The 26,397-nt window shown below is 53.9% G+C and overlaps 1 long non-coding RNA gene across 2 annotated transcripts; it reads right to left on the reverse strand.

The window, feature by feature from the left end:
• Positions 5,661–8,749, reverse strand: LOC102161840. Of its 2 annotated transcripts, none has more exons than XR_002335683.1 (2): positions 8,091–8,749; positions 5,661–5,997 (listed from the first exon to the last, which is right to left on the reverse strand). It is a non-coding gene; the product is annotated as an uncharacterized LOC102161840 (long non-coding RNA). The 2 variants fall into 2 exon arrangements; XR_305388.2 differs by having other exon boundaries at positions 5,661–5,894; positions 8,091–8,741.

A 26,397-nucleotide genomic window follows, 5' to 3' on the forward strand; every position in this document is an offset into this window, starting at 1 on the left:
ACAGCTCCAATTGGACCCCTATCCTGGGAACCTCCATATGCCACGGGTGCGGCCCTCAAAAAAAAAAAAAAAAAAAAAAAAAAAAAAAAAAAAAAAAGGAAAAAGAAAAACTTAGTAGAACAGCAATCACTTTTATTCTCTTTCACAGTTTCAGTGGGTCAGGGACTCAGTGGAGACACAGCAGTGACAGCATGTCTCTGCTCCACGATGACTGTGGGTACAGCTGGAAAACCCAAGGACTTAGGACTAGAGGTGTCTGAGAACCTCTCTGGGTCTGAGGATCTGCCTCCAGGGTGGTGCACTCGAGTGGCTGGGAAGGTGGGGCTGGCTGGTGATGGGAAGGCTCATTCCTGTTCTTGTGGGACTCTTCACAGGGATGCTTTGCCTACAGCAAGGAGGTAGGGAGAGGGGAGAGAGAGAGAAAGCCTTTTATCATCCAGCCTCGGAAGTATATAGCATCGCTTGTGCCGCATGATTAGTTAGAAGAAAGTCACTAAATTTGGTTCACATTCAAGGAGAGGAGACTTAGACTCTACCTTCTGAAAGAAGGACTGTCAAGCTATTTTGAGGAAGACCATAAGAACGAAGTCAAATTCAGTTATAGAGAGATAAAGAAATCCCTACTTCTGTACCTCTCAGTTACAACCGTATGTATTGAAATCTGCTACATGCATCCTAAATATTTCTTGGATCTGACTTCGTCTCTCCATCCGCACCGCTACTTCCTTTGCTTGGGTCACTGTTATTTCTCACCATAACAGCCTCATAACTGTCAGGATTTCTCTGCTTCCAGTTTGTTTTCTACCCTGTAGCCTAGAGCACATTCTTTCTAAAAGGCGGGCAAAAAATGATCACTCCCCAGTTTAACACCATGCAATGGCTTACTTTTTTAAAAAAAATTGACATAATCACATACCATAAAATTCATCATTTTAAAGTGTAAAATTTAGTGGTTTTTAGTAGCTTCACAGAACTGTGGAGGCATCATCACAAATGTTAGAACATTTTCATCACTCTCCAAAGAAACCTGTTGGCAGTCACTCCCCAAATCCCCTCAATACCCCTGCTCCTAGGCAACCACTAATCACCTTTCCACTTCTGTAGATTTGTCTATTCTATTTTATTTACATGGAATCAATATATTAGTGGCATTTTGTGGGCTTCTTTGATTCAGCACAGTGTTTTCAAGGTTCATCCACATTGTAGCACGTATCAGTACTTCATTCCTTTTTTATGGCTGAATAATATTCCATTGTGTGGATAAACCATGTTTATTTTTTGGACACAGAGCTGGCACCCAACAATGTTATTTCCCTACTCCTCCTATTAGAAAATTCTGTCTTAGGAGTTCCCAGGGTGGCTCAGAGGGTTGAGAACCTGACATTGTCCATGAGGATGCAGGTTCAATCCCTGGCCTTGCTCAGTGGATTAAGGATCCAGACTTGCCACAGGCTGCAGTCAGAGGATCTCGGATGTGGCTCAGAACTGGCATTGCTGTGGCAGTGGCATAGGCCGGCAGCTGCTGCTCTGATTTGACCCCTAGCCTGGGAACTTCCATATGCTGCAGGTGCCGCCATAACAAGAAAAAAAAAAATCTGTCTTAGACTGACCCTTAATCTGTTTCCCTGTGAATTTCAAACATCTGATCTTGTTGCCACAGGAAACACCTTTCTCTTATCCATGATGTCTGGCTTGTATTTGGAGTCTAGGCCTTTAAAAGCCTTTCTTCTGCCAAGTCCACATCTCCACCGTCTTCAGCTGCTCTGCTCATCATTCTTGCTGATGTGAGCCTCACCCAGGCATCCTTGCAAAGCAGCTCTACTCATGGGTGATGGCTGAGTTATCTCTGCTTTTAGGTCATTTCTGTCAGGATGGGAACCCTGTCTGATTAACTGCACCCTGTAGAGCTCCGTGCACATGGCAAGGACTCAATAAAGATGTGTTGGCTAAGCCTCCCTTCCTTGGTCAGAATGAGTCCTCTAGCCCCAAGTCCCTCTTCCCTTCCTGGCTGCTCCTTAAGATCAGGAGTGCTCATACAGCAGTGTTGTAGGATCTCCCTTCCTTCCTTCCTCCCTCCCTCTCCCCATCCCTCACTCCTTTCCATCCTTCCTTCGTCACTTACTGATCACATACTGGTGATCCAAACACCAGGCTAGGGACCCTGAGAAGAAATCTGTTACATTCCTTGGGCTGCAGTAACAAAATTCCACCAACTAGGTGGCTTAAGACAATGGAAATGTACTCTTTCACAGTTCTGGAGGCTAGCTCCCCCAATTCAAGGTGACAGCAGGGTCACACTCCCTCTGAGATTCAAGGAAAGAATCTGTCTCATGCCTCTTTCTTAGCTTCTGGTGGCTTCTGACAAGTCATGGTACTCCCTGGTTTGTAGAGTCATCACTCCAATCTGTCTCTGTTGTCACACAGCATTCTCTGGGGTGTCTCTATTTCCAAATTTCCTTCTTCTGAAAAGGACACCAGTTACATTGCATTTAGAGTCCATTCTGCTCCAGTATGACCTCATCTTAACCCATGGCATCTGCAAAGGCCCTATTTCCAAATAGGGTCACATTCCCAAGAGTCTGGATGGGCATGAATTTTGGGGGGACACTCTTTAACTCCGTACCAGAAATAATCCGTGCTCTCAAGTCTTGTGGAAGGAGGAGCAGATATACTGAAAGGAGTGACTCAGTGATGGAGAGACATGTATGTTGGAGCAGAGAGCTTATGCCAGGGGAAGGGGCAGTGGGCGGAGGGAATGAGGACATCTGAACTAAGCCTCCCAGGGGGATAGGAGTTGGTAAGGGGATGGTCCAGGCAGAGGAAACATGAGTAAAAGCATGGAGAAATGGTCTGAAGTGAGCAGAGAAATACTAGGAGTTGGTGATGCTGGAGCATCAGGTGGGGTCAGGAAGTAAGGATGAGAGATGAGGTTGGGGAAGTGAGCAGGGCTGGTCGAGAAGTGCCTTGCACATCATTGGCCTTATCCTATAGGCGATTGAAAGCCATTAAAAAGTCTTAGGCAAGAAAATGTTAAGGCCAAACGTGTGAAATGTGACTCTGGCTTTGGTGCGGGATGAGTTGAGGGGGTGCGACTGGAGGGCAGCTAGCTGTAATCAGTGGAAAGTTTGCGTCTCCCCCTCAAAGTTGTATTTGCAACTCTTTTTTTTTTTTTTTTTTTTTTTTTTTTTTGTCTTTTTGCTATTTCTTTGGGCCACTCCCGCGGCATATGGAGGTTCCCAGGCTAGGGGTCGTATTGGAGCTATAGCCCCTGGCCTACGCCAGAGCCACAGCAACTTGGGATCCGAGCTGCATCTGCAACCTACACCACAGCTCACGGCAACAACGGATCATTAACCCACTGAGCAAGGGCAGGGACCAAACCCACAACCTCATGGTTCCTAGTCGGATTTGTTAACCACTGCGCCACGATGGGAACTCCCGTATTTGAAATTCTGACACTCAGTGTGGTGATATTAGCAGGTTAGGACTTGGAAGGTGATTAGGTCATGAAGGTGGAGGATTAGTGTCTTTGTAAAGGAAATCCCAGCGAGTGCTTTCACTCTCTTTTCCACTAAGTGAAGATATAATAAGCCCGCAACTTGGAAGAGGGTCTTATCAGACCTTGACCTTGCTGGCAACCTGATCCCAGACTTCTGGCCTCCAGAGAAATAAATTTTTGTGTTTATAAACGACCTGATCTACAGTAGTCTGTTATAACAGCCTGAGCTAAGCTACCAGCAAACTGGTTATAAGCGGTTGCTGGTCCAGGCTAGAGAAATGCGGGTGTCAACTGCTTAATGTGGACCTTGTCCAGCTTGCATGGACTGTTCCAGAGATGAACACCGTGGACTTGCACTACAAACTCCATTTTGCAGATAGAACTTGACCTTTGCAAAAGGAAGGCTGAGAAAGACATCAGAAATTCTTTTCCCAGAGCAAAGGTTAGATTTCCAGAGGATCTGAAGTCAAGACTGACTCTCAATGAGCTAGCTGGGCTCCATTTGGCATTTAGACACCCCAGGGTTTACTTTCCATTGATTTCCCAGTGGGCGCTGCCTCCGCATCCCTGGTCTTTCTCTCACATTCTCCATCCTCTGTCAGCTGCCGTTTCTGGCAAGACTGACTTTTCAGAATGTCCAGTTGGTAAAGGAAGCCTTGGGGCCTGAGTGGCCTGGAGATGCTGGTTTCCTGCCAGACTCTGTGATGCACATGAGCTAGAGAGATCTTCTATGGGCCAATGTCAACGTGAATGGCTAGGGAATCCAAGCACTGAGGGATCTCCTCTCCTGGCCCATCTGTGCCCTCGATGTTGGCTGTTTGGCATGAGAGGCCTTCTTTCTTTTAGTACCTTGTGATGCAGCCTACTTTCTCCGGTCTAGTCCACAGGCAGCTGTAGATGTGGGTCTGGGATGCTAGTATCACTGTGAGTGGGAGTTGATTGGTGGTTGAATAGACTAAGGCCAGGGCTGTGGGACTACCCCGTGTCTGGTGGAAATAGGGTGATAAAAGACGTGTCCAAAAATGCATTCAGAGAGAGAGAGAGGGAGAATTAGGGGAATGGTTGGGGGAGGAGACACTTCCTGCAGCAGCCCAGACAATTGCTTTTATTAATTCATTGATTCATTCTATAGGGGAACACTGTGAAGCACTGAAATAGACCCAGAAGATTATTGGGTGTCCTGACTCGCCCATTCTTGTTTATTTTTTCAAAATTGTCCCTTTCTTCGAGCTATGTTACAGTTCCGGAAGTGGTAGAAAACTAATAGTAATGCAAAGCATGTTGTCTTTAAAAATGTAATTTAATCGTGCTCTGTGGAATGTCATTGGCTATTGACTGTGGCTAGACCCATTTTGCATCTATTTGTACATTCATCTCAGCATTCCTTGTTTGCAGATTGTTAGGGACTGAAGGTTTGTGTCCTCCTTTCCCCAAATTCTCTTTTTTTGTCTTTTTAGGGCCGAACTTGAGGCAAGTGGAATTTCCCAGGTTAGGGGTCACATCAGGGCTGCAGCTGCCAGCCTACCCCACAGCCACAGCCACACCCGGTCCGAGACTCATCTGCGACCTACACCACAGCGCACAGTAATGCTGGATCCTTCACCTACTGAGCGAGGCCAGGGATTTAACCTGTGTCCTCATAAGTACTAGTTGGGTTCGTAACCCGCTGAGCCACAACAAGAACTCCCCCAAATTCTTATGTTGAAGTCCTGATTTCCAGTGTGGCTGTATTTGGAGATGGGGGCTCTAAGGATGCAATTATGGCTAAATGAGGTCAGAGGGTGGGGCTCTGGTCTATAGGATTAGCGTCCTTATACGAAGAGATGCCAGGGAGCTCAGTCTCTCTCCCCTCCCCTGCGCAGGCACATGCCAGGGAAAGGCCAGCTGGGGGCAGAGTGAGAAGGCGGCTGCATACAAGACAGAAAGAGCTCTCACCGGGAAGGACTCTGCTGGCATCCTGCTCTGACGTCCAGCCTCCAAACTATGGGAAATAAATTTCTGTTGTTTAAGGCATACAGCTTGTGGTATTTTGTTACAAAGGCCGGAGCAGGTGAACATGTACACATTTGTGGTTCTTTGAGTTTTCCTTTAAACTGGTTGTGACATCTCATCGGTCCCCTTATTAATTAATGAGTCAAATAAGACTTTTAATACAGGTTGCTTTTAGATTTGCAAGTGAGAGGCATGGTTTATTCTTGATGCCTTCCGTGGCCCAGGCACTGTGCTGATGGTCGGGAACAAGAAGATGAATTTAACAGTCTGTGTCCTCGCAGTGCTGGTGGCCTGGCGCAGGGCAGGTAGGGAGGCAAAACAGCTGATTGTCAGAGAGTGACACTGCTGAGGCTGCACTGGAGGAGGTAGCTTCTGCAGGGATTTCAGGCAGGATTGGGCTTTTCTTAGTGGGAAAAGCATAAGTTTTGGAATCAGACAGGCCAAGTTCCAAGTCCTAAATACACCACTTCAAAGCATTGTAATTTCAGATCAATTAATTTTCTTATCTGTAAAGTAAAAATACTATTATTTTAGTCTTAAGGGGCTGTGAGAAATAAAGGAGGTGCTGTGGACACAGTGCTTAGTCTAGCGCCTGGCGTGTAATAAAGGCTTGCTACGTGTTTGTCTTTTCATCCTCCTTGGCTGGGATCTCAGACGTTCGAGGAGGGCCCCCACTTCCTTTTGCTCCCTGCTAGATACACCTGAAATTCCTTTGGAAGAGGAAAAGCCTTTCATTACACAGCTAGCTGAGGGCTTGCAGTGTAAACAGCCCGGGACAGGAAATGCGGTGACTATGATGCACGTTAACGAGTAATTTGCTGATGCCAGCCTTCCGCTTAGAGGTTTTGATAAGGATAACCCCTTGCCTGTGAGTGCCTTCGAAAGCACTTTCACATCTCTGACCCCATTTAATCCTCCCAGCGCCTTCCGGAGAGGGCAGGGCCGGGATGATCCTGCTCCCTTCAGGGAGGAGAGGATGTGAGCCCAGAGCAGTGAAATTAACATCTTCTGCTCCAGGTTCACGGGCCGCCAACAGGGAACCTAGGCTCAGACCTGGGATTCTGGACTCAAAACCACTCACCTTTTCCTCCAGAGGGCAAGAGAAGGGAGAGAAGGAAGGAGGGAGGTAGTGGAAAGAGGGGAAGGAGTCACCTTAGAGAAGGGAACTTGGGGACTCCAAAGGTAGAGGAGCTTGGGGACAGCTCTGCTGGAGGAGCCTCTGAGGATGCCATCTGCAAGCTGCCTGATTTTCTCCCTTTCTTCCTTTCTCTCTTCCTTCTCTCTTTCCTTCCTTCTCTCTTTCCTTCCTTCCTTCCTTCCTTCCTTCCTTCCTTCCTTCCTTCTGTCTGTCTCTATCTCTCTCTTTTTATGGCCCAACCCGCAGCTTATGGACGTTTCCAGGCTATGGGTCAAATCAGAGCTGCAGCTGCTGGCCTACACCACAGCCACAGCAACATGGATCCGAGCCACATCTGTGACCTATGCTGCAGCTTGTAGCAATGCAGGATGCTTAGCCCAGGGAGTTAAGGCCACAGGGGTGGGTGGGCAGAGAGAGCTTTGCTGGGATCCCTGTGCTGGGGGTGGCTGGGGTGTCGCAGAGGGCCCAGAAGGGAACAACTGTTACTGCACTGCCCAGGCACTGCCTCTTCTCTACCAGCCTGGCCTCCAAGGAGCCAGGATGTTCCACCAGGAACATCTCTGCTCCCTCTATGACCCTCCTGGGACCGTGGATTCATGCCCAGGCCCAGATCTCTAATGGATTTCTATGGATTCCACTGTTTCTGATGGAGCCTGTCTTTCGGAGGGGCTAGTGGGACTCTCTTTCCCTGAGCCGTCTCTGGTCTGTCTTCACCTGAATCTTCACTCTGCTGTGTACAACCCCCTCCACCCACTGCCTGGCTCCTTTCCACCAACCTTTACTCTTGCTCAACTCTCTCCTTACGTAAAACAAAACAAACAAAACCCTCTCTCCCTCGTCCCTACCTGTCTCTCCTGATAACATCTCATCCCCTCCCTGGGAGCTTGTTGTCTTATGTTCTCACCTCTCCCTCACTTTTCTTTTTCCTTTTTATTTATTGTTCTGTCAATTTCTGCTGTACAGCAAAGTGACCCAGTCAAACACACACACACACACACACTCTTTTTCTCACATTATTCTCCATCGTGTTCCATCACAAGTGACTGTATGTATTTCCTGTCCATCACTTTTCAAACTGATGAAAATTGGCTTCGGGATGAGGGGAGTGGCCTCTGAGGGAAATTGTTGGCGGTCTCAGCCACCCCTCACCCTGTTCCTAAATCCATCCAATGCGCATCCTCAGGATGTTTCTGGGGCAGCACTGGGGCAGCATCGGACAGTGTGGACCTCTGCCTTCTGGAAGCAGCGCCAGGTGGCATATTCCTGGAGGCTGAACCCTCCCCCTCCCTGAGGAGGCCCCCCTCTGAGCGCTGGCCTCTCCTGGTTTCCCCCCCACCCCAGGTTGCTCTCCCTGAGCCTCTCCCTTTCCCGGGGAGGCTCCTGGGGTTCTGTCCAAGGTCCTCGCCTCCTCTCCCAACACGTTCTCCCAGCGTGAGCTCATCCTCCCGTGGCTTTAATTACCATCCATAGGCGCACAGCCACCTCTCCAGTGTGGGCTTGTCTTGGGAGCCACAAACCCGAGCACAGCGTGAACGTCTCTGCGTGGATGCCTCCCGGGCCACTCCATCTCCACATGTGCAGGCTTGACCGGACGCACTGCAACGCCCCTCCCTGCCTTCCGGCTGTGGTCTCCCCCTCGGAGAGCATCCATCAGAAGTCTGGGCGTGATCCTTGGCACCTGTCTCTCTTTCACCCTCCAAGTCTGTCCTTCTGTTTGATTGGACCAACGTTTCCAATAGGTTTTCCCCCCTAATTCACGTCCCAATCCATTCCCTTATCTCTTTTGCAGGGGCCCCCACCCTGGCGTGGAGGCCTCGGTCTGTTCCAGCCTCCTCCGGGGCTCCCTGGCTCCGGGCTTGCCTCCCCTCGCTCCCCTCGGCTCAGCCGGTCTCAGGCTCTGCCTCGTGCCTTTGCTCTCTGCCTGGCCTGTGCCCTACCTTCAGTGGTCCCTCGAGCCTCACCTCTTCTGTCAGAGTTAAAAGCAGGTGGTTCTGGAGTTGACAAACCTGGTTCAACACAGACCCCGCCAGCTGCCAGCTCTGGGACTTTGGACGTGTTTATTTACCAGTCTAAGGTCAGTTTCTCTCCGAGTAAATGCTGGTCACTGGGTCACGGATTGCTGGGAATCGAGTGTGTGTCTCTAGCTGGTTTGTGTTCTAGAGAAAGGTGCCAACGGCTGGCAGAGAGACAGCAACCTTTGTTTTGGAAAACAACGCCCTTTGGAGTGGGACAGATAAAGCTCTCCAGCCAGCCCTCTCCCCCTAGACTGAAGTCTGGGAAGAGAGGATTCAAGTGGGCAGGTGTGGGGACGGTCCAGCAGCGGGTTGGGCGGGCAGAGGCTGAAGACAGAACCCAGGGGCTGTGACCGGTTGTGGGGCTTGGAAGGACAGGAGGTCTGGTTTTTAAATTTCAGGCTCTTTGCTGGGCTTCGGAAAGTCCCACCTCTAACCCCTCCTCTCTTCCCAACTTTCAGAAAAATTTTCTTGTAAGTTCAGCCTTAAGTTAGTAATGTTTGGGGGGAAATTAAGGAAAAGGCGGAGCCACCCTACCTGTCATTTCTTCTAGAAAGTCTTCTTGGGTTCTCCCCACTCCCCCTGCCCCAGGCCTGGTGAAGTAGCCCCACCCCCACCTTCTGTGGGTCAACAAAATGGCAAAAAAGGCATGAACTCCAGAACTGAGTCAGAAGAGGACTGAGAGAGAAGAGGCCATCCGAATGAGAGGGAGTCATGAAAATACTAGGTCCTGGCAATTCTCAGGAATCTTGGGGAGCATGGGGAGTGGAACCATATTTATCTGAACATTAAAGGGAAGGGCGAACCTCAAAGCCTTAAAGGGACATCAAGAGAGCATTTGGATCATTGAAAGCTAAACTAGATCATGTGCTTAAAGTTCCTGGCACATAGGATACTCTTAGGAATTTGGGAGATATATTTCTCAAAAACATTATGAGGAGTTCCCGTTGTGGCGCAGTGGTTAACGAATCCGACTAGGAACCATGAGGTTCCGGGTTCGATCCCTGCCCTTGCTCAGTGGGTTAGGATCCGGCGTTGCGTGAGCTGTGGTGTAGGTTGCAGACGCGGCTCGGATCCGCGTTGCTGTGGCTCTGGCGTAGGCGGTGGCTACAGCTCCGATTCAACCCTGGCCTGGGAACCTCCATATGCCGCAGGAGCGGCCCAAGAAATAGCAACAACAACAACAACAAAGACAAAAGACAAAACAAAAACAAAAACAAAAACAAAAACATTATGATGTCCTATTCTACATTTGGTGAGGATACAAAAATCTCATCAGAAGCGAGGTGGGCACAGACCAGCAGGAGCGGGTGCGACACTTCTCCTGGATCTTCCCTTGGCACCCTCTCTCCCCGGTGGGACCGCACAGCTGCAGGTCAGAGTCCCAAGCAAGGGACAGCCTTGCTGCATCTGGAAATGTCCATTGCTATTGTTATCTTCAGCTACTAGTATTTTTAATAATACTGTTCTTCTTCCTCTTGTTCCCAGAGCATTTAATGTCTGTCTCTATCCTCTGCCGCTGAGTGCTAATCTTAGATTACTGTTTTTCTCCTTAGATATAAGAAAGCTGGCTGGTTTTCACCTGTGGTTTATGAAAATAGAATTACTATTTTTTTGGCCCCATCATGTATTCTGTCTCCTTCCTCCAACTACACTGTAAGCTCTTTGAGTCCAAAATCAAATGGACAGTTTTCCTCTGCTTCCCTTTGTCTTACACACAATAGTGTCTCCACAGATGTCTGTTGCTATCCTGGGTGTTAATTCTCTGCCTGGCTGGATCCTGAGAGCCCACGGCCAGGCAGGTGGCTGGGATCAGCCCTGCTCTGTCTTTGCCTGTGTCTTTAGTCTCTTGGGTTGGTCTGAGGTGCCCAGATGTGGTGATGGGGAGGAGACAGAGAAGGGGGTCTTTGAGAGAGAAGGGTGAGCAGTATGCGGTGAGGGGTACCCCTGGGGCAGGATTGCATTCAGTCACGAAGCCTCTTTCATGAGAGCTTGACCAGAGACGTGGTCTTGGCTGAGGAAATGTTTACACTTGTAAGCCATGTGGAATTACGGAATAATAGAAGATTGACATCTAGACTGGAAAGATGTCATCACCTCCAACTCTTGACCCACTACTGGAATCTCCTTATATTTCTGGCAGATTTTCTTCCATCTTGAACATCTTTAATGATAGAAAGTTCACTTCCATCAGAGTGGAAACTTTTGGTTACTTAATCCTCCCTCTTCTCTCTGTCACCCCCTTTCCTCCTTCCTAATTCAGAATCTGATTTCGGTGAAGTATCTACCCTCCTCGCTAAGCCAAAGGGAGAATCATAATTGGCCTGAGGAAGTGTGGCAAGCCCATTTCCCTTCCCAATGAATGATCTTTACAAGGGCATGGGGGTGTGACGTAATTCTAGATAATGAGGTGGAGGAGAAGCCCTTTTAATAAGAAATTAGAAGAGCTTGTCTTTTCATCTATTAGAAATTTGAGGAGTTCCTGTTGTGCTCAGTGGTTAACGAATCTGACTAGGAACCATGAGGTTGTGGGTTCAATCTATGGCCTCACTCAGTGGGTTAAGGATTCGGCATTGCCATGAGCTGTGGTGTAGGTCGCAGACACGTCTTGGATCTGTGGCTCTGGCGTAGGCTGGTGGCTACAGCTCCTATTGGACCCCTAGCCTGGGAACCTCCATATGCCTCGGAAGAGGCCCCCAAAAAGGCAAAAAGCCAAAAAAAAAAAAAAAAAGAAAGAAAAGAAAGAAAAATATTTGAGCCTAGATGTGATGCCTAGAACTGTGGCAGCTATCTTGTGACCATGAGGTTAGTTAACTTGAAGGCAGTGTGGACAGACTGAAGCTAACAGAGCAAAAAAATTTAAAAATGAAACAAAGCAAACAAACAAGCAAACAAATGAACAAACAAACAATGGGGACATTGATATAGTCAGTGAACAGCTAAGTTAAACAACACTGGGCCATATCTACCAATTTAAGCAAACCTCAAACAAGTAGTCAATGAAAGTTTACATGAACTGCAAATACACCAGGAATCTCTCATCCTAAATGTATGTGACTGAATTCTGAACCCAAATAAAGGACTTTCTATTTGTCTGTTTAATTTTTTTTCATTTCTGTTAAATTTTATTTTATTTTTTTGGTTTTGACCTAATTGATCTAATCACCTATCTTTTGTCTTTTTTGGGCACACTCATGCCATGTGGAAGTTCCCGGGCCAGGGATCGAACCCATGCCAAGCAGTGACCCAAACCACCACAGTGACAATGTCTGATCCTTAAACTGCTGTGCCACAAGAGAACTCCACAGGTATTTTGGGTTATCATTTTATACAGACTATTCCTAATTCCTTTCAACTCTATCTCTTTCACCCATAAACTTTCAAAGAGCACACGTTGTTCATTCAAAGAAATGGTGAGAGCTGAAAAAAAAAAAAAAAAGCCAAAGAGAGGGTCTGTAAAACTACACCCAAGCCTCAGGGCACATTTTAAGCCCACCTTGCTGTACCACGCAGCCGTATTTCTCTATCTTATCCACACTTGGTCAAATGCCTTGCTGAAATCAGGAGGTAGTGATCAGGAAATACCGGCCCACCCTGCATTCTAAAAACGGAACTAAAACTAGCAGACCTACACCAGGTCTGTGTGCCCCCAGGCCTTTTCTGAATAAGTTTGTATGTGGTGGGGGATGGTCTGTCTTTTCTATAAACCTGTAGCTGGGTGTGCAGTTGGATTGGGGATGCAGATGATGCATAAGGAGCTTGGTATTTGGTTTGGGGGTGATTTTGGGGGGTGCTGGAAATCCAAGGGAGCCACCTCATGGGGTCAGCTCTGGTGCCCTCTTTCTGTGACCCTATTGTCAGTATGTCATAGTGACCCAGCAGGAGAGGAGGGGCAGAAGTCTTGGGCCTGGCTTCAGGGAGTCTGGGGGGCGGGATGTGGTGGGGAGGTTAGGGCTGGAATTCTGTCTAGAAGCATCAGAGAACGGGTGAGTCGTGTGTGATGGGGGGAGGGGTGCACACTCAGTTATTCATACAATTATTCGCTCACCAAAACCCCTGTGTGTGGGCTGGAGGCGAGTGGAGTCTGAGGGCTCTGTCGGTCGAGGTGGAGGGGACAGGGTCGCAGGAAGAGGCTTCTGTCCTGGGCTGGCCTAGAGCAGCAGCTGGAGGCCAGGGCGAGTATGGGAAGGCGGACAGTGTCCTCTGTGTGGATGGCCTTCAATGCAGGTGCCGAGCCCAGGAGGCCAGTGAAAAGAGGCTGGGGGCAGTGGTCTGGAGTGACAGGTGGGCAGCCAGCTCCAGGTAGTGGTCTTCCCACAGGTAAGGGTAGCTTTGGAGGGCCAGGTGCCTGGCAGGTCTCACCCTGGAGCTCCAGGGAAAGAGAGGCCAGGAAGAGGGAGGGCAGGGAAGAGGGCTGGCAATAAGGGGGCCTGCAGCCCATGAAGCAGCTCTCAGCCACCTCCTCCTCCCCTAGATGTGGGGTGGTAGGTAATCCTCCCAGTCTCGCCTGCCTGGGGGCCGGGGGAGGCGGGTTAACTGCTCATCTGTGACCACAGGCAAGTAGGCAGCAGAGCGGGGTTTGAACTCATGGTCTGTCCATAGTCCACCTCCCTCTGCAGCAGAGGGAGGTCTGGAGGAATGGAGAGGAGGAAGGAGGAGAAGAAGGGGGCCCTCTCTGGGGAGGGGGTGTGAGTAGCAATCCTGAATGATCTTCACTTGACTTCCAAAGATTCTGTGCCCTGGCTGGTAAGTCTCGAGGTCCCCAGTCACTCCATCCTGTTTCCCACTCCCCACCTGAATTTCTACAGCGAGCGGCTTCCTTGCGGGAGCTCACTTTCGGGTGGGGGGGCTCCCTGGCTGCAGTGCCGGGAGGCAGGGGCCTGTTTCCAGGGTTGTCCAGCAGGGGGAGCTCGGTCCCACCACCCACTTTCCTAGGATCTGCCTGAGCTGCAGAGGCCCAGGCAGTGGCAGAGTCCCAAGCTGCCCTCTGAAGACCGCCAGGGCCAATGAGTGGAGGATCCTGGCTGACTCTGGGGGAGGCCTCCTGGCCCTCTCCTCCCTGGCTGCCTGGCCTCGAGATCCCTGCCCTCCCATGAGGTTGGACCTAAGACGTGGGCCGTTTGGCTCCCAAGCCCCTTCCAGGGTGAGCCTGGGCCTCCCAGCACCTCCAGGCCTAGAAGGAAGGAGGAGCATCTGAGACAGTGAGGGGTCTTGGGGCAAAGGCCATGCCCGGGAAAGGAAGGGAAGACTAACCAGGGCCTCAGGGGGACACTCAGGTGGCAGGGCTCCCAATCTGCATACCCTGTACAGGGATTTGTGGGGCTGGGGTTGAGGGTACGGGAGTAAGGTGGCGACTTGCTTTCAGGGCACTGCTCTACCTCCACCTCCCGCCCTGCCCCTGTGCCCAGCTGCATCTGAGCAGGCTGGCCTGGTGCGGGGAACCCAGGGACAGGAACTTTTCTTGCCCCCCTCACACCCTAAACGGTCCATGTGGCTGCTTCAAAAGTCTCCACAGTGTTCTCATTGTAACTCAGAGGAAACGAATTATGACTAGGAACCAAGAGGTTGTGGGTTCGATCCCTGGCCTCACTCAGTGGGTTTAGGATCCGGCATTGCTGTGCGTGAGCTGTGGTGTAGTTTGCAGACGTGGCTTGGATCCCAAGTTGCTGTGGCTGTGGTGTAGGCCAGCAGCTATAACTCCAATTAGACCCCTAGCCTGGGAACCTCCATATACCACGGGTGCAGCCCTAAAAAGCACACACACACACAAAAAGAAAAGAAAAAGAAAAGTCTCCATGGCTGAACGTGCCTGTGGAGGAGGGAGGCAAGAGGCTAGGCATTTTGGTGTCACTTCTATCTATACCGTCCAATATGGCAGTCCCCTAGCCATGTGTGTCTGTTTAAATTAAAATGGAAGTTAAATAACATTACGTCGATGTCACAGTATGTGACTGGTGGCTGTGTCCTGGAGAGCACAGATGTGGAGAATGTCTGTCAGCCCAGAGAGTCCTACCGGGGGCCCTGGGGTGCGTGTGGGGGCAGAGCCAGGGAGCGGTAGGAGCAGGTTGCGTTCCTCACAGTGCATGGGGGGCAGCCAGTCTTGTGGGGGGGGCCTGCCATCTGTAACCCTAGGAGTCAGGGAGGGGCTTCGGAGGAAGGGGGGCATAGACACCCAAGGGAGGGGAGGCGATGGGCTGGGAGAGGGCAGGGGTCCCAGCGTGTGGGGCAGGCCAGCAGGGTGGAGCCCGGCCTTCGGACCCTGTCTCTGAGCTCCCACACGCCCATTTACAACCTGGGAAGAATAATCCCCATCAGATGGTGGAGGGAGGGGGGCCTGAGAGAGGCCTGGGCTGGCTCTGTGGCTCTGCCACTGCTGCCTGTGTGGCCGGGGTGCAGGTCCCTTCACCTCCCGAGCCTCGGTCACTTCCTGGCAAAGCAGGACCAGCAGAGGCTCCTGTGAGCTGTGCGCTCTGGGCTGCGGGTTGTGGAAGCCGCACAGACTGAAGGAGCTCCTGGGCTCCCCGTCCTGAGGGGCCTCTGAGCCCTGGAGCTCTGCCGCCTAGGTTCTTTAAAATTATAATGTATGCAGAGTCTGCTGCCAAAGGAGGATTTGAGGCAGCTAACCCCTTATTTTACAAATGAGAAAACAAGCTTTGGGAGGTTTAGGGACCTACTCAAGTCACGTCTTCCTCAAGCTCCCTGATGTTCGGAGCCAAGGAACTTTTCCTAAATGCAGCCTCGGCCTTCCAGCCCTCCCCTGCCCCCAGCCCTATCCAGATGCCAATGTGCCCTTGCTGGGCCAGAGGCTTGGTGAGAAGCAGTGGCCGGGGCCACTGGGGCAGGAGAGCCCCGTCTGGGGATAGAACTGAGTGTCTGGTGGGGCTGATGGGTGAGGAGGGCTTTCAAGTGGCTGATACGTCCAGGTGAGGATCAGGCCTAGAGATCTGGGTTCAAGTGGAGCCTCTGTGCTGAGTGACTTCTTGGGGATTTAAGCAGTAGGCCTTACTCCCAGGAGGCCTCTGCCCCTGTCACTATACTCCCAGCCCTGGGAGTAATGTTGAAATAGCAGTACTATTTTCTTTTTTCTTTTTCTTTTTTTAGCTTTTTAGGGCTGCACCCACAGCATATGGAGCTTCCCAGGCTAGAAGTCTAATCAGAGCTACAGCTGCCGGTCTACACCACAGCCACAGCAACGCCAGATCCGAGCTGGTCTGCGACCTACGCCACAGCTCATGGCAATGCCGGATCCTTAACCCACTGAGCGAGGCCAGGGATTGAACCCACATCCTCATGGATCCTAGTCAGATTTGTTTCCACTCTGCGTGACAGGAACTCCAATATAGTAGGACTATTAAAAGCAGCAACTTACTGACTGTCAACTATGAGACAGGCAGATCTTTTCCTTCCACACTCCCTTTTAATCCACTCAACAATTCTGTAAAGTAGATTATAGTCCCATTTAAAACATAATGTAGCTATGGGGTCAGAGAGGTGCAGTGACTCATCCAAGGTCGCACAGCCAGTAAGGGGCTGGCTGCATTAAGTTTCAAGCTAGTTCTTTGAATCCCCAGGGCTGGGAGCGTTCCATCACACACTGTGTCCTACTCAGTACCGGGCTCCGACCGATAAAGTGCTTCCCGGGGTGCTGGGCCATGGCACCCCCGCCTGTCAGGGAGAGTTACAGTCTCAGGGCAGGGGTGCACCCAGCACAGGCTGATTTTGGATGGGGGGCCCAGCTTTGATCTCCTTTTGAAGTTCCAGCCTCTGGAACCAGCAGTGTCAGTGGGGAGGGCTCTGGGCAGGGGGAGATGAAAAGGCAGAAGCAGCCAGGATGGGAGAGGGAAGGGAGGGTGGGTGGGGGGCGTGAAGAGACGGGAGGGAGAAACAGATGTGACCCGGCAACAGGGGGCGAGGCGGCTGGTGAAAGGGAGAGTGAGAGGCTGGTGGGGAATACGGACCGGGGGCAGGAAATGCTGTGGGCAGACAGAGGGTCTGGCCAGGCCTCAGGGCAGAGAAGAGGAGCCCAGCCGAGGGGGCCATGGGGGGAGCAGGGAGCGAGGCATGGGAGAGTGGCCTGGGGTAGAGGCAGGCTATGGGGCCCCAGCTTCCAGCCTCTTCCTCCCAGGCGTCTGGGCTGTGGGCTGAGCCTGTGCAGGGGGACCCCACTGGGCCCTCACCGGCCATCCTCCCCCCATCTCCGGAAGGGAGGCACCTCTCTCTCTGGCTAGTTCTGCCAACTGTTGGTGTCGAATGGGCCAGAGCTTCCATCGAGTTTCTGGCCAAGGCCTCATTGAAGGCATCAAATGGTCCAAGGGCTGGGGTGAGGGAGAGGCGGGGAGCTCCCATCCAGGACTCTGCCCGGGTTTCTGGCTCCGGCTTGCGCCCAGCGACGGGGCGGGGAGAGATGAGGGGGAGGGTCTGCACCTGTTCCCGCCTGTCATCCTCCTTCCTCCTGGGGGGCTGCTGCTAGAGGGGAAGTGACAACACGTGGTGGGAAGGGGCCAGTGGCTGGAAGCCAGCTAATTCCCCGCCGGGCAGCCGCCTTCCGCTCCACCAAACCTCCAGCTCAGAGCCTCCTGCCCACCCCCCCTGTCCCGCCCCCTACCCTGCCCAGCTTGCCCCAAGCTGTCAATTCCTCACGGCTTCTCCCCTGTTCTGGGCACTCTGGGCCAGCACCTTTCACACCTGGACCCAGACAGAGGGCCTCCCTGGGGCCCGGGATGGATGGCACCCTCAGCTCTGCTGCTGGTGGGATTGCTGGGGAGGTGGGGCGGGGGTGGGACAGGCGCCCAGTGAAAGCCCGAGAGGGAGGCAGCACAGCCCCTCCCTTTCCTGGGTCTCTGCCAGCAGCGCCCAGGATTATACCCACCCCACCTCCTTGTACTTCAGAGAGGCCGGGAGGGCTTCCAAATTAGGATTTATGGGATTAATGGCTTCTTTCGGCCTCCCCCGAGCCTGTCTCCCTCACTGCAAGCCTCACGGCCTCCTCTCAGGCCGGGGGTGGGGGGGGCCCTCCCAGGGGCCCAGACCTCACAAGAAGGCTCTACAGCAGCCGAGCTGCTCCCCTCGGTCTTGGGGGCTGGGAGACAGAGACTCTGCCTGGCACCTTGTCCCTTGCTCATGCCCACAGCACCCCTTCCTTGGCGAGGGGGAAGGACAAATGAGAGTAGGGAGACAGCGGTTCCAGTGACAGGTTCTCCCAAGACGGCTGTGCAGGAGCTTCGGGAGGTCCCGGCATCGCTCTGGGGCTTCCCTCCTTCGAACCCAATGTCGGGGGCGGGGTGGGTAGGGGGACGGGTGTCGAGGCTCCACAAAATTCTCTCTTCAGAGGGGTTGGGGGATGGCGGGCTGCAGGAGCACAGAGGTTGACGTGCACTGTGGGGAGGTTGGGGGATGTGGGGGAGCAGAGTCCTGGCCCTTCTCGGGTCCCAGGACCCAGCTGGCTCCTGGTGGGTGGGGGATGGCGGGCAGGGCCCCCTGTGTCCCTCCTGGGGCCTCCCCCTCCCCCAGCCCTCCCAGGCCTGGTGGGGCTTTTCTCACACTCAGTACTGCCCTGTCTCTGCCGCCTGAGGTTGACTGATCTTCTCCCTCCTGCCCCTTTCTCTGTCCCCTTCCGCCTGCTCATCCTCAAACCATCTCAGGCACCGGGCCCTGGGATCAGCTTTCCTGCCCTGTAGCTGAAGGAGTGGACCCTCTGACCCATCTCCAGTCCTGTCATTCTACTTTCTTAGTCTGAGGGTCTTCAGCTTCCTTCAACTCCTCAAGGAGGCTCGCCCTCTGACCCACCATCTCCCCACGTCAATTCTTGGGTTCCTGTGGCCTCCACGTGATGCAGAACCCGTCCTGGGGAGAGAGCCCTGCTCACCACCCCCTTTTCAGCTCAGGGGCTCTGGGTTGTCACTCTGCTGGGAGCTCCTCAAGGGGACAGGAACGTTGCCTTGTCCCTCTCTGAACCCCAAGCCCTCGGCACAGTGTCTGGCACAGAGCCTGTGCTCAGTAAAGTTGGTTGAAGCAAACTGTTCAGCGGAACCAAGGGAGGTCAGTTCAGGAGGAAATGTGGGCGTGCAGCCTTGAGCCGTAGTAAGAAAATAAAGGGTAGCCCCCAGGTGCCCGTGAGGCTAAGGGGCATGCATGACGCAGGGAAGGAGGCCACTTCTGGGAGAGGCTCATGCCTGTTGGGCCCATAGAAAGATAAGCCGGGACCGCTAGAGCAGGAAGGAGCCTGAGAGATTACCGGGTCCAACCTCCTTGTTTCACGGGGCGGGGGCAGGGGGAGGGGGGGGAAAGGGGGGACCAGGTCCCAGAGGAGAAATGACAGGCTCAAGATCACACAGTACATTGGGGGCAGAAGCTAGATTACATTCTAGGCCTCTGGCCTCCTGGTCCAGCTTCCTTCTCCTGCACCTGGAACCCCTGTCCCCCACCCACCCCATCCATTGCAGAGGCCCACAGCTCTGGATCCCTCCAGCCCTCTGGGCAGCTGGGCCTTTGAAGGCTGGGAAGGGTGGGGGGCAGAGCATACCTGAGGTCCAGAGGCAGGGGTGGGTGGCTAGGGGTCGTGCGCTAGGGGGCCGCTCAGCTGGATGGTGGCATATTCCACAACCTCTTCAGACCCCAGCATGGTGGTCCGTGGCCCTGGTGCGAGTTCCAGGGCTGACGTGTCCAGCTCTACGTAGTGGATGTCAGTGTCCTTTGGACCAGAGCCCTGAGAATGAGGCGGATGGGAAAGATGGTAGGAAGGGGTGGGGGAGGGGGAGGGCAGGAGGAGGTGGCCAGATGAAGACCCCCAGGGCCAGGAGTTGGGATGAGATGGGGGGGTGGGAGTGGTGGGGGGTGATGAGGGAGGAAAGGGAAACGGGGAGAAGCGTGTGGGGTGGAGGGAGGGAGAGAGAGAACCAGAAAAGCAATCAATCAATGACAACAGAGAAGACACGGGTTTGGAGAAGTGTTTACAGAATTGGCCACGATGTGTGTGCTTGGCTAGGCTGTGTCTCCTTAGATGGCTGTGGGGATGGGCAGAGGAAGGTGGGTTCGGCTCCTGGTGCTGCTGCTCTTTGGCTTCCAGAGACTCTTTGGGCCAGCCCTCTCGTTTTGCAGAGGGAAGACACTGAGGCCAAGAGAGGGCAAGTGATGAGCTTGGATCACAGGGAAGTGGCTGGCAGCGCTGCAGTGGCATAAAGTTGAACTTGGAATCAGAAGAACTGGCTTTGAAGGTTTAGCTGGGCCACTTGCTGTGGCTGGTCAGATTATTCAACCCACCCGAGCCTCATTTCTCATCTATAAAACGGAGGAATAAAACAATTCATTACATAAAGGATCGCTCGTTAGAACCCAGGGCTCTGCAGAGTTGCTGTGGCAGCTTAGTGGGTTAAGAACCCTACATAGTGTCCGTGAGGATGCAGGTTCAATCTCAGGCCTTGCTCAGTGGGTTAAGGATCAGGTGTTGCCGCGAGCTGTGGTATAGCTCACAGAAGTGGCTCCAATCTGGTGTTGCTGTGGCTGTGGTGTAGGCCAGCTGCTGGGCTCCGATTGGACCCCGATCCTGAGACCTTCCATGTGCCGCAGGTGCAGCCACAAAAAGGAAAGAAAAAGGTAAAAAAAAAACCCCAAACCAAAAAACTAACAAAAAACCCAGGACTCCAACTTTCAGCTACAACTCTGCATGACTTCTGACTTAGCTTGATCTGGAAATGACCAAGTAAGCGAGCTCTGAGGGTGGGGGCTGTCATGAGGTCAGAAAGGCAGACGCCCTCCCCGCCACGCATGGGCAGTAGCTCCATTGATGACTCCTGCTGTGGCCGTGCCCAGCCCCTCTCCCTCTCTGGGCCTCGGTTTCCCCTTTGACAATAACAGAGGGTGGCTCTGTGATCTCTGGGGCCCTTCCGCCTCCTGATGGTGGGCTATTCCTTGCAAGTTCCTCCTCTGCTCACTGCTGATGGACGTTCAGGCAGGCAGACAGATGGACCTGTCCACAGGGCAGGGGCTGAGGAGGGCTCTCCTCGGCTTGAGGGGCAGGGAGGAGGGCTCCAAGCCCCTCGTGGGAGGCAGATCCTCATGACCCAGGCTGCTGCTCACTCCTTTCCCCTTGGTGGAGCTGCCTGCGCAGCAGGAAGGTCCAACGTCCTGATTTCAGCAACACCCATCTGGTGCCCATCAGTGACCGCAGTCAGGGACATGTGGCAGGGCTAAGATTAGAGCAATTAGCTCCTGATTTCTCAGAAGTGAAAGTCACACCCTGATGCCTTTCCTTCCTCAGCCGTCTGCTTCTAGAGCCTGCCTGGAGGTGCAGGTGGAGGAAACACCTCTTTTCTAGGAGCAAGGGGCCTGGCGGAGGGAGGCTGGCAGTACAGGAGGCGGGTGACAGAAGGGAGGGGGAGGGGGCTGAACAGACCAGAGGTCTGGCTCCCGGGCCTTGAGCTGGAGGGCCCGTGAGGGTGGCAGAGGGAGGGACGGGAAGGTGGGCTCAAGGCAAGCAGGGCAGGGGTGGGCGCAGGAGCTGCGGAGGGCAAAAGCCCTGATTTGCTTTGTCCCTGAGGGCCTTATCCCCAAGGGACTGTGGAGGCAGACAGAGTGTGGGTCCACAGATCGGGACCCCCATAGGATAGAAAGGTGGCCGGCTCTCTGGGATGGTGTGAGGCCATTTGGTGGAGACACGGACTGTGTCCTCATTCCTCACACCGAAGGTGGGGCAGGGTGAATGGACCCGGCCTCTTGACTTTCCCATCATCATGAGGCTGCCTGGGGACAGGTGCTTCAGGTGGATGTGAGGCCAGGGGTGGCCTGGGGCTGCCACACTCTGCAGGTTCCCACTGAGGCTGTCTGCAGAGAGATCACCAGTGCCAGGAACTTCACTAAGTGGGTCCTTCCCAACTGAGTGCCATCTGCAAGGAGCGGGCTTGGCTCTGACCCCCGCAGAGATGGGAGGGAGATGGGGGCGGTGACAGCAAAGGTGGTTTGGGCCTTTTCATGCAGGTGGGTGGAGGGGAGTTCTCCGAGGTGGGTGGGGCTGACCTAGACGTCCTGGCACTTTGCCTTCTGTCTTAACAGGATCCATCTCAAAGAGGCAAGGGGGCAGTGACCTGGGATACCTGCTTGGACTGGAGGAACTCTTGGCGACCGGTTGGGGAGCCATCACCCTATAGGCCAGGTGTGTCCCTGACCCTGGGAGCCAGCCTTACCTGGGCTCTGGTCCCCCTCTCACCCCAGAAGGCACACACCTCTCAGCCCAAGATTGGGGAACTGGGAGACATCTCGCCCCAAGTTTGCCCTTGGCCAACTCAACCATCAATTCCTTCCCAAGGCCGTCTCAGTCCTGGAGCCTCCATACTCTCTGCTTTGTCCATTGCTGGAGCAGCCACGGAAACGCACTGCTCAGATCTGCCGTGGGGAGCGTGGCTGCAGACAACCCAGATGCTGCCAGGCTGGATCCACCATGGCATTTGCAGAGGCCACATGTCCCCTGGCTGCTCCTGTCAGCAACTGAGCATGGCTGGTACTGTTGGAGACCCTTGGGAAGGGGGCAAGGGACACTTCTAGGGCCCCAGCACGCCCCATTGGCTGGGTTCAAGTTTTCCCAGAGTCAAGTGCCTTCTGAGGCTCCTCCTTCCTTCCCCTCTCCTTGCTCAGGGACAGCTTGTCCCTGCCTTCTGTCCCCTGCCCTTTATCTGCCATAGGCATTTTCTCCAGTGAAACTCTTATACATCAAATCATGCCTTGCTGACTCTTCTTAGAGGACTTGAACAGACATAAGTGGTACAAAAATAGGTTTCAAAGGGGAAGTGGGGCCCAGAGTTTCTGGCACAACATGGCAGCTGTGGAGGTTCCTCCAGAGAGGGTTTTGGCAGAGGGGGACATTGAGGGGGAGGGGAACGCTCTTTCCAGCCCAGCCATTCTGGCTTTGAGGTACCTGGGAAACGATGCCAGAGGGGTAGCAGAGCTGGCTGGTATGATTTAGTGATGTTGGCACTTATAAAGGGATAATGAGAAATGAGGGCCATTGACAATTAAAGGCCCCATGTGACAGCCAGGGACCCTCTCAGGGAGCTTATACAGAGGCCCCATCTGCTTCTGCCAGAGTGGAGGAGCAGACACAGGACCTGAGAGTGAGAGCTGCAGAGCTCCAGAATTATGCTAAGTCAGGGCCTGGGCTGGAAAAGTCTGGAACTCTGAAACTGAGGATAAATGGAGAGAGGCCCCTGGGGTTGTGTCTCTCAGAGCACATGGAGGTGCCCAGGCTTCCCTGATGGCAAGAGACATCTGCTCGGCTGCTGGCCCAACTCCATTCCCGGCTCCCAGGCCAATGGCTAAGTTTAAAGCCCAGCGTGATCCAGCTGGGGACAGCTGGACCTGAGGAGGAGAAGAGGCTACACCCAAGGAGCAAGGAGTGGGTGGCAGGAATTCTCTAGCACGTTCCAGCAGAAGCTGGGTGAGCACTCCGGGGTGGGATTTGGGGGTATAAGCAGGAATGCATTGACCTGGGGGTGCTTTCTCAGGACATGGAATTCACAGCCTGGCAAAGACCCAGAGAACTGGGCGAACTCACTTGCTAGGGAGATGGCATTTCGCAGGGCAGAACTGGAGTTGCCAGGCGGACACCACAGGGAGCTCCTGGTCGGTGGGACAAGGGCCAAGTGGAGACCTCTGACACTGCCCTCACCAGCCAAGAGTCGGTCTAAAGTGATGTGGTACTCTGGTCGGGGGAGCAGTATCATCATAACGCCCTAAAGGACACAGGGGTCGGGGTTTATTATCTTATCTCCGCTTAATTCCTCCATCTGGCCCCGCAGGATGCTAGAGGCTGACGGTGGCTACCACGGTGTTCTCAATGCCAGCTGAAGTGCCAGCTCGGTGGCGGTCCTCTGAAAAGCCTCTGTATGGTACTGTGTCCCCAACAGGAAGAATACAAGGGATGAACACAGGAGTGCCCCCCTCACGGCTCCCCACGACCCAGTGGGGGATGTGTGCTTCCCACTCCCGCTCCTCTGGGCTCTGCAGGTTGCCCTTGGACTCCTCAAGGTTGCCCTTGCTCTGGGCCAGCTGGCAAAGGGTCACATCTTGGCGGGGGCGATTGGACCTGACCAGAAGGAGGAGGTCAGGCTGCTGCCACGCGTGCAGTGGAGGGCACGAGCTGTGAATGGACACACGCAACAGCTCTGCCTGCCAAGGGTGTTATTAAGGGCTCAGATACCCCGGGAATGAAGATTTGGGTCACAGCACCCACATCAGGCTTCGGAGGTGAGAGCCCTGTGGTGACAGCATGGCCTGGGGAAGCTGGGGACATGCACGGCTTTAGATCCCAGCCGTGGGCAGCATGGATGGCTGTAGCCTGAGTTGGTGCCCCTCTGGACCCACCTCAGCGTTGTGCTGCACCCACACTCCCCCCAGGCTGCTCCCACCAACAACCAAACATGATGGGGACCTCGTGCAGCCCTGCGGGATGGGGGACTCAGAGCTTTTGAAGAGTGTGTGGCGGTTCTGACTCTTCCTGCTCCATCTTCCCTCCTTCCTCCTTTCCCTGTCTGTTCCTGCTTCCTCCTTGATCCCCCCCCCCCGCCCCCTCGCCCCTGCCCCAATGACTCTGCCATCTTGGAGTCTTCTTTTTGGGGGACTTGAGCCAAAAGAAAGCTTCAGAGCTCCACCCTCTCCCAAGGTCATCCATCCAGTCTTCTGCTTCTAGCCGGGGCCGTCCATCCTCACAAGACCGAGGAGATGGAAGCCCCTCTCCTTAAGGGCAAGGCAGTGCTTCCTCCGCTCACCTCTTCCAGGCATCTACTTTAGAGCCTCTGGAAGTCCTCCCTGAGATCTAGCCCTGAGCCAGCCAGCTCTTCAAATGGTACCTGCAAATTGAAAAGCCTCGACAGAAGCTCAGGGGAGCAGCACGCCTTGTTTAGTGCCCTTGAGTGTGTGGGCAGCATGGGGCTTGGCCCACACGGGTTGGGGCCACTGAGCTTGGACAAGCCTCTAGTTGCTGGTCCCCCAGACCCCCTGCAGCCCTCCCACTCCCCTCTGGCGCCCCACCCTGATGAAGGATGCATGCTGCCTCTGCCTGGCTCCTTCTCATTACTTAGCAGGAAGGACAATTGATGACAACATCAATACTGTGACTTGTATACAAGCTGCACTGCCAGCTTGTATCCCTGATTGCTGGGGATAAATCCTCTTCCGGTCCAGTTGCTCTGCAGCCCAAAGGAATTACCCTTCTCTTGGCAACAACCCGAGTGCCTCCCCAGGATGCTGGAGTTGCCCCTCCACACCCCGCCCCACAGGTCATTGTCACAAGCATCCACCTGCCCTGGGCCCTGATCCCATGGCCTCTGCGTTCAGGACAGAGAGTGTCCCCATCACCTGGTCCTCCTGCTAGGAGGGTAGACAGTGGCTCACTCTGCTCTTTGTCGGCTCGTTTGGGGTTTCTGTTCATCCAGTATGAGCAGAGCCTGGGGCGGGAAGGCTGACAGGGAGGGCACAGGGTCGGAGCCGCGTGCTGGGGTCTGGGGCTTGTATGAGAGGGGTGGAGGGGCCAGGGGAGGGAGGGCAGTCGGTGAGCTGGAGCTGCCAGGCTGGCCTGGCTCCTGCTGTGCCCCCCAGGGAGGGCTGTGCATGCCAGGCTGAGGGGGCAGCCGTCAGAGCACAGGGCCCAGAAGTCGTTAGAGGGGATTAGGGCCAGCTGCAGCTGTCCCGTTGCATCACAGCGATTTTTATGCCGAGCCCAGGCCCGCTCTTCAGGCGATCCCACTGGAGTCTTCCAGGACTTTCCAAACTGCTCCCTTCCATCATCTTACTTCCTCTCCCCATGCCTCAGCCCCCCACCCCCCACCCCGCCTGCCCCATTTCGCTTTCTCTGCAGCCCCTCCCCACCCTCCTGCCACCCAGGGCTCTGACAAGGTTACCGACTCCTGACCCAGGGCCGAGCTGAGGGAGAAGGCTGATGCAGAGGGGCACGGCTTTCTCTTTTCTGGAAACATCGGGGGCTCCACACTCCGTCCCTAATACCCACTTTCAGGCTGGGGAGAATGTGTGTCCTCATGGTCCAGAGCAGGGGTGGGGAGATGAGCTCTCCAGGGAGATCCCGCCCCGACCCACCCGGGGCTGGTTGTGTGGCCCAAAGTGACACCTCCTTCCCAAACTCAGGACTCTAAAGCCAAGTTCTCAGAGCTGCCCTGCGGCTCCCAAAGCCCCTGGGCTGAGGGGCAGCCAGGCCACAGAGCTGGGCGTTCTGCTGCATGCAGGAAGCCTGGGGATCTGAGGAGCTGATGCCGACCTGAGGCTCCTCCAGCCTCTGCAGGTAAAGTCCCCGCAGGTCTGGCCATCACAGTGACTGCTGTGCCGTAGGGCCTGGACTTGGGAGCCAGAAGACCAGGGCCTCCCCAGTTACATGCTGGATCATCTTGGGCCAGTCCCTTCGCTTCGCTGAGCCTCAGTTTCCTCTATATCTATAACATGGGGCAATGATAGGACTTATCATACTGATGGCTGTGAGGATTAAATAGTGTTTGAAAAGTCTCAACAAAATTTCTGGCACACAGCCCATTCTCAGCACGGCCACCGGGATCCCTCTGTTGGAACTGGCAGGGCCACACAGAGGGTGCGTGCACCCTCTCATGGGGAGGGGTTGTCCAGCTGCTGTCTTGGGAATGGACCTTGTGTCCACAGTGAGTTTCGACTCACTTCCAAGGCTCTAGGTTGACAGAAGAATAACAAAGTGCTGGTGGTCTTCTCATCCCCGTGTAGAATCGGAAGGAGGGGGCTGGGTGGCCCTC

This window comes from Sus scrofa, chromosome 9 (assembly GCF_000003025.6).
Source record: "Sus scrofa isolate TJ Tabasco breed Duroc chromosome 9, Sscrofa11.1, whole genome shotgun sequence".
NCBI classification, from domain to species: Eukaryota; Metazoa; Chordata; class Mammalia; order Artiodactyla; family Suidae; genus Sus; species Sus scrofa.